This window comes from Bos mutus, chromosome 2 (assembly GCF_027580195.1).
Source record: "Bos mutus isolate GX-2022 chromosome 2, NWIPB_WYAK_1.1, whole genome shotgun sequence".
Taxonomy (NCBI): domain Eukaryota; kingdom Metazoa; phylum Chordata; class Mammalia; order Artiodactyla; family Bovidae; genus Bos; species Bos mutus.
The window spans coordinates 76992688-77001214 of record NC_091618.1 but is presented as its reverse complement, the minus strand read 5'-3'; positions in this window follow the sequence as shown (position 1 = coordinate 77001214).

Genomic DNA, 8527 nt, shown 5'->3' with positions numbered 1-8527 from the left:
TGCGGGGGGAGCCGAGTGGGAGCAGATGCGCCCCATTTCCTGCCCGCAGACATTCCTTAAATCTCTAAATCACTTGGTCTAGATTTGTTGAGAGCTTTTTGCCTAAGAAAGTCCAGGATCCTGACGACAGGGGCTGGAGTTGCTCCCTCCGGGTCCGTCCCGGCACCCAGAACCTGGCAAAACCGCTAAACAGCTAGGCAGCTGCTGGCCGCCAGCAGGCTCCAAGTTCTCCTCCCCTGGAAAGTTAGAAGACTAAAAGGATTTGAAGGGGGGAAAAAAAAGTTCTATGTTAGTGCAAACAGATCTGTATATCAGCAGAGAGTTATCAAGGTTAATGAGAAAAATTATCTCATCAGAACAACCCCCGGATGGAGACGCGCGCGCAGGAGCAGCAGTCTCTAATCTGTAAACGCTGGGCCTCTTGAGCAATGCGATCCATCAAAGTCACTTCCTTTGCCTTCCCTGGAGAGCGCGCCCCGCTCCCGCCACTGGCTAGGGAAGGGAGGGGGGGTCCCCCCGCAGATGGGCAGTGGGCACAAGGGCGATGGCAGGTGCGCCCGGAAGTGGAAAAGGGAGCAGCACCTGAATGAGACAGACCCCAAACCTCCCTCTAGCTCTTAGGGAGCCAAAAACTGAGGATGCCCAAGCCAGTACCAGGGGAGGGAAGAAAACGTGCACCCTATACACACACACACCGCATATACACCACACCCTGTACTCGCATGCACACATGTAAATACACGTAATATGGACGTGTCACACACACGCACACACTCATTCACTCCCACCACGCATCCTGCATGAACACACTGCACATGTACATACGGCACGCACTTGCGTGTGCGCGCGCGCACACACACACGCACACACACAGGCAAGCTGTGTGTCCTGCTGTCATTTGTTTTCAATCTTTCATCCTTTATGGGAAATAACAACTGTTTAGTCAGATGCATTTTCATAAACGCTTGTCCTAATGGTTCCTTTGGCAGGAGCTTGGAATTTCCACCTGCTGCCAGTCCTAGGGGTAGATAATTTTTTGTTTTTGTTTGTTGCAGTTATTGTGGTGCTGATTGTGGTTTAGTTTTGCATTATTCCAGAGAAGGCATGGGCTTCCCAGGTGGCTCTGCTGCTGCTAAGTCACTTCAGTCGTGTCCGACTCTGTGCGACCCCATAGACGGCAGCCCACCAGACTTCCCAGTCCCTGGGATTCTCCAGGCAAGAACACTGGAGTGGGTTGCCATTAAGAAACCTCCTGCAGTGTGATAGACACAGGTTCGACCCCTGGGTGGGAAGATCTCCTAGAGGAGGGCACAGCAACCCACTTCAGTGTTCTTGCCTGGAGAATCCTCATGGACAGACGAGCCTGGTGGGCTACAGTCCATGGGGTCACAAAGAGTCGGACACAGCTGAGCACAGCACACCCAGCACAGAGAAGGCAGGGAAGTCGAAGAGAAGTAGCTAGGAAGCCACAACTTTTACAGGCAAACCATTCAATGCGGTTAGTCAGACTGCGACGCACTCATCATCCTGGGGCTGATGTAACTGCGCGCTTCCAGTGCCAAGTTCCCATCGTTGCCGCCATGCCATATTCCCTTTACACAAAGGGCAAGCGCGTCAACACCAGGGGCGCTACTCTTTGATCAGGCCCCCTTCCTTTGGCCGAGGCTCCCTTGTTTCTCACACTTCAGGTCTTCCTCAAGTGCCATACCCTTTGGCAAGTTTTTAGCCTCCACAGATCTTCCCTCTCCTCCAGTATTCCGTATTAAAGTTACAGTAACTTTTAGTACTACTCCTCTGTAAAGCATAGTTTAGTCCATAATTTCTATCAATTGGTATTTTCACTAGATTTCAAGGATGCCAGTCTCGACTTCTGCCAGCTTGTGCAACTGCGGGGCATGATCAGTGTTTTAAAGCATTCTGGCATGCCCCCTCAGCTCTGGGCAAAGGCGGGAGCTGTGTTGTGATTCTTATCTTAAGGCATAGCCAATTGATTTTACATTCATTACATTTCTTTCTTTGACAGAGGCGTCCTTCAAGAAATGATCTATTTTTCTGGATATTCTGTTTCCATACATTGCTTAGAATATCTGAAGGCTTACAAATTGTTCTGCAAGCACAGAACCTTCTTTGACGTAACTGTCAATATTCTTCGTGGTGCAGCCTTTGTCAATGGAGAATCAGAGGGGACCATGCTTCAGAAACCATGACCCCAAGCACCCAGAACCAACCCCATTTGATGACAAACATGGTCTCGACATGTTAGGATGGCAGAGACACGATTTCTAGGTTTCTCACTGATGTTAACTTACCAAAGATCCTGTACACATTGGTTGGCTAGTATGATCAAAATTTAGTGTAATTTATCCTTTAGATATTTGTTGCTTACTTACTAGCTGTGTTATAAACTCTGGAAAAGGAACGGGAAGTATACCTCTGAACAATCCAATGATAAGATTTGTACTGTAGAATTTAGAATTACAAGTGGTGGTCGGCACCATAAAGGAACTGGAGTATTTGATAACAGAGGAGGAGCTTGAAGCAGGAGAATGGGGGCAGGTGTAGCAAGAACTCAAGATGGAGTGAGGCAGAAGGTGAGGACAGGACGTTTAAACTAAAACCCAGCAGAGGAGAAGCAGTAGTCTTGAGAGCACAGAAGAAGAAGAGATAGTCTGTCAAGTGGAACAGTTGGTTTTGTTCAGCTCTATAACCACTCCTTATTCGGGGCACCTGCCTTAACCTTGAGAGTCCCAGGTCACAATGATAATAGCTAGTTGGCATTTAGTGTTCAGCTACAAAATACCATTATTACAGTGTTGCTCCAGGAAAGCTTATTGCAAATGAAGAAATTGAGACTCAAGTAAAGAGAGGGATATCCAACCTTATCTATTGGACTCCAGAGTGTATGTCTCCCCCTCCCCCCCATGGTAATTGTATGCAAGTGAGTGAGCGTGACCCAGAGTCACCCAACTCCAGGATCTGAAAAACTGTTCAGAGTATGTTCTCTTGATGACCTGTCTATAAATCAAATTGAAAATAAATCACAAATGTTTTACTTGTAAAATTTTTCTTGTAAATATGATGAAATACATCTAGGAGTAGGGAAGAGTCAAAAATTAAGCAAATAATCCAAAGAGGATAAGAATAGCTTCCCTGATGCTTCCTGATGTATATTATATGTTAGCATTAGCTGGCCCCTGCCTGTATAGACAGTAGATAACCATTATTGACTCCAATATTTCCTTCTTTCATTCCACAGATGCTTTCTGAGCACCTGTTATATGCCAGACACCCTGGTAGTAGCTCAGGATATAGATAAATATCATGCTCTGTCCTGGGTTTATATGCAATACTTTGGGGAACAAAGAGAAGAAACAATTATAATGTAATATATATAGTATGGGAAGTGCTATGTTTGAGGTACACAGGGACATGGAACACAGACTGGAAGGAGGCAGTGTTACAATTTCAGCAAATGCTCCTTGAAGGAGGTGATTTCTGATCTGAGTTCCTAAAACGTAAGTAGGAGTTAATCAGCTGAAGGCTATAATCCAGAAGTGCTAGCAGGGAACATTATGGGAACTTCCAAGTAGCTGTTTTGGCCGGACCTAATGTGTGGGTACAAGAAAGTAAGCGTAGTAGGTGAGGCTGAAATGTAACTGGAGGCTAGACTGTGAAGAGCTTCTACAATGTGATCAGAAGCTAAGATCTTATTAGTTCTGTGGGGAGTCATCATATGTGAAAATGTAAGCAGAGAAATGATGATGTTTTTTGAGTAATCTGTGAGAGCTGAGTGGAGAATGAATGAGAGGAGGGGAGACTAAAGGGGTGGCAGAGTGGGGTGGGATCATTGCTGTGTGCCTGGTGCTGTCCTGGTCATTGGGGCTCTGACCATGAATGAGGCAAACACGGAGCCAGCAGGCCAGGGAGAGAGACAGCAAACTTCACTGCTAGATCTCATTTTATATTCCTGACCAGTAACCTCCTCTGGCTGCTTTGTGCTGCCCAGCAATCAGGCTGTAAGTCCATTCACTCCTTCACTTCCCTAGATACTATTTCATCAGTTCTCTTCCCTCAAACTGCTATGTCCTCCCAGAAACTCACACTTCATGGTTGACCTTTCTTCCCACCTCACAGAGAAAATGCAAGCAGCCAGAAGAGAACATCCGATGGACTCAGCACTGTGCCTACCCACGTTCCATGTCTGCAAGTTCTGACACCCCCTGCCTAGCACCACACAAATTCCCTGGACTCCCATCTAAAACCAGTCCCTCCTCTTCCTGGATCCTGTTCCCTCTGGCCTACTCAAAACAATTCTCTTGCTTTTCCCCACCAATGGACCATTCCATCAGCATTTAATGTAGTATTATTCTTCCCAGCTTATTATCCTTTTCTTGACCCACTTTGACCACCAACTGCTCCAATGTTTCTCTGCTCCCATTCATAGCAAATCTCAGAAGAGTTGTCTATACTCACTGACCTAATTCTTCTCCTTCCAGGTTTTCTTTCTGTGAACCTACTACAACTGGGCTTAAGCCCCACCACTCCACAGAAATTACTTTGCTAAATCCAGGGGTTAGTTCTCAGTCCTCATCGCAAGTGGCACTGGTAATGATATAGTTGCATAAATCCTATTCTTAGATGTCCTCTCTTGACCTTGCTTCCAGGGCACACATTTTCTTGGTTTCTACCTCATTGTCATGGCTTCTTAGTCTCTTTTGCTGATTCTACCTCTTCTCCCCGACTCTTTATGTTACTATGCCCTGGAATAGCGCTCTTACTGTTTCTTGATATTCACACCACCTATATGCTGGCACCTCACTAACTAGAGTATTAATCTCAGCTCTTTCCTCCATACTTCAGCCTTGCTTATGCAACTGCCTTCTCAAGACTTCTACCAGGGCACCCAGTGGACACTCGAACCTTACGTGTCCAAAACTGAACTACTGGTTTTCCTCTATAAAGTCTGCTCTATGTCAGGGGGAGGTATCTCCATTTTTCTAGTTTTTCAGGCCAGAATTCTTGCGGACTGTCTGGTTTCTGTGTCTTTCCCACTTACATCTCATACATAAGTAAATCCTATAGCTCTGTGGTCATAACGTGGCGACAATCCTCTTACTTCCAGCCACCTTCACTCCTACCATTGATAGAGCCATCACCTCCTATTTCAAAAGTCTCCTAATGGGTCTCTCTGCTTTTACTCTTGTCTTCAAAAAAATCTGCATTCAAACTCATCACTGTTTACTCAAAACCCTGAGTAACAATCAGGGTACCTAAAGTTCCTAAAAAGTGCTATACAACGTGTCCTCTCCATCACCTCTCTGACCTCACATACTTTCTCTTCTTAACTACTCTGTTTCAGCCATACTGACCTTTCTGATCAGTCTTAAATTCTTCAGAATTTCAGAATTTTTCAAAATTCTTAAAGAATTTTGAATCAGTTGTTTCTTTTTCAAAGATATTCCATGTGTTGCTCTATACATACCTTCACCTCATTTAGGTCTTTGCCCAAAAGGAACATTTTTGTAAGGCCCACCTTGAGCACTCTGTTTTAAATAGCAACCCCCTACGCCTCTTGCATTCTTGATCTCCCTTACCCTGTTTTATTCTGCAGCAATCACTACCTTTTAATTTACCATATAATAATATGCTTATTTATTATCTTTTATGTGTGTATGAATATCACACTTTGCCTGCCAGAAGTTAGTTTTTTCCAAGGGAAGAGCTTTGTGCATTTTGTTCTATTACACATCCATTATGCATCCCATAGATGCAGAACAGAGTCTGTCCTATAAGGAATGGAAAAATGTGGGCCCCAAATGAGACAATGTCTGTGGAGTGGAGAAGTACAGAGATGAAGAAGATAAAAGTAGGAAACCTCTTTGATTGACTTCAAGGGTAGAAGAAGGGAGTAAAAAATGGTTCCCAGATTTTAGGCTCAGGTGTCTCAGTGGAGGGTGGTACCTTTTAGTGAGATAAGAAATGGGAATTCAGTTTGATACCTGAATGTGGGACAGCAAGGTCAAAAGTTCTATTTGTGAAGATTTTTAATAAAGTTGTTAAGATAGAATGCTCATATAGTAAAATTGACCTTTTTTGGAGGGTTATAGTTTTGGAACATAGTTGATTTACAGTGTTGTATTAGTTTCAGATATATAGCAAAGTGAATCAGTTATACACATATCCACTCCATTTTTAAGATTCTTTTCCCATGTAGGTCATTACAGAGTATTGAGTTACCTGTGCTATGGGCTTCCCAGGTGGCCTGCCAATGCAGGAGACACAAGAGACTTGGGTTTGATCCCTGGCTCTGGAAGATCCCTTGGAGGAGGGCATGGCAACCCACTCCAGTATTCTTGCCTGGAGAATCCGGTGGACAGAGGAGCTTGATGAGCTGTAGTCCAAAGGATCTCAAAGAGTCAGACCCAACTGAGGTGACTTCACATGCACTCACCTGTGCTATTTGTTGTTGTTCAGTTGCTCAGTCGTGTCCGACTGTTTGTGACCCCATGGACATGGCTTCCAGGCTTCCCTGTCCTTCACCATCTCCCAGAGCTCACTCAAACTCATGTCCATTGAGTCAGTAATGTCATCTGCCATCTTGTCCTATTGTCCCCTTTCCTCCTGTCTTCTATCTTTCCCAGCATCAGGGTCTTTTACAACGAGTTGGCTTTTCACATCAGGTACCTGGTCAAAGTATTGGAGTCCTTCCAATGAATATTCTTGGTTGATTTCCTTTAGGATTGACAGGTTTGATCTCCTGGCAGTCCAAAGGACTCTCAAGAGTCTTCAACATCGCAGTTCAAAAGCATCAATTCTTTGGTACTCAGCCTTCTTTATGGTCCAACTCTCACATCCATACATGACTACTAGAAAAACCTGTGCTATATGTGGGTTCTTATTAGTTATTTATTTTATATATGGTAAAGTGAATATGTCAATTCCAATCTCCCCCCAAATTGACTCTTGTAAATTGTTACAATTCAGTAGTTTTTAGTATATTCACAAAGTTGTATAACCATTGCCACTACTAATTCCAGAGCATTTTCATTGTTCTACAAAGAAATCTCATACCTCTTAGAAGTCACTGCCCATTCTTTCCTATCTGGAGCCCTTGGAAAACAATTCATACACTATGTCTCTATGAATTTGGTTACTGTGGATACTTAATATAAATAGAGTCATATATAGCCTTTGTGTCTGGCTTCTTTCACTTGGTATAATGTTTTCAAGAACATATTTTGCAGCATATATCAATACTTCATTACTTTAGGTGGCTGATTAATATCCCATTGTCTGAATATATTACATTTTTTTCAGACTTTACTTTTTATTTTTTCTAATGTTTAAAAATTTTTTATTTTATATTGGAGTATAGTTGATTTGCAGAGTTGTGTTAGTTTTAGGTGTACAGCAAAGTGATTCTATTATACATATACATATGTCCATTCTTGCAGAAAAAGGTATTACTGAGCTGGTTCAGTACTGTATTTCTGCAGGGTAGTCAAGTGTTAAGGGGAAAAGGAGGTAGAAAGAGCTGGAATGGTGTGTTGAATAGGAGATAATTGATCTTAAACTTTCCAAAGCTGCCCCCTCCCTCACCCAGTCAGTTACATTTTTTTGCATATGGAGAGAGATAAGAGAAAGCAAAGCAAAATTCAAGAAAGGCACAACAGAGAGCCTGGCTTTTTTTTTCTGCCAGTTATTCAGCTTTTCTTGTCTCAAAATAAATAAATAAAAAAGCATTTTCAGATGTTTTCTTTACTCTGAACTATGAATAGTTTTAAAATGTCATAAATATCCGTTTATGTTTCAATCTGTTCACAGGAAAGAGATGAGTTTAGCTGCAATAAAGTTAAATCGACCAAGCATTGAAATCTCACGGAGTTTTTTGTTCATTTATGCTGTATTGCTGAGGTTTCAGATTTGTATTTACTCTTTCACAACAAATATTTTATTTTTCTTAAGTTTATAATCAGTTGCATTCATCATTACCTTCACACGACTGATAGATTAGACAGTATTGCCCATTTGCCTTTTATTGTTAAACTTTTGATTGTTAATTTTAGTAACCTGTACAGAGTGTGAACAATTTTGATACTTTTCACTTAGATGGTGTGTGTCAATTATCTGGAACTGTTTCTTAGTTCTTTATATCATAAAACTTAGGTAGTATGGTAAAGGAAAAGTGGGGATTCTAAAAATGAGTTTAACACTAACTTTTTCACTCTCCACTTTCACTTTCATCAAGAGGCTTTTTAGTTGCTTTTCACTTTCTGCCATAAGGGTGGTGTCATCTGCATATCTGAGGTTATTGATATTTCTCCCGGAAATCTTGATTCCAGCTTGTGTTTCTTCCAGTCCAGCGTTTCTCATGATGTACTCTGCATATAAGTTAAATAAGCAGAGTGACAATATACAGCCTTGACATACTCCTTTTCCTATTTGGAACCAGTCTGTTGTTCCATGTCCAGTTCTAACTGTTGCTTCCTGATCTGCATACAGGTTTCTCAAGAGGCAGGTCAGGTGG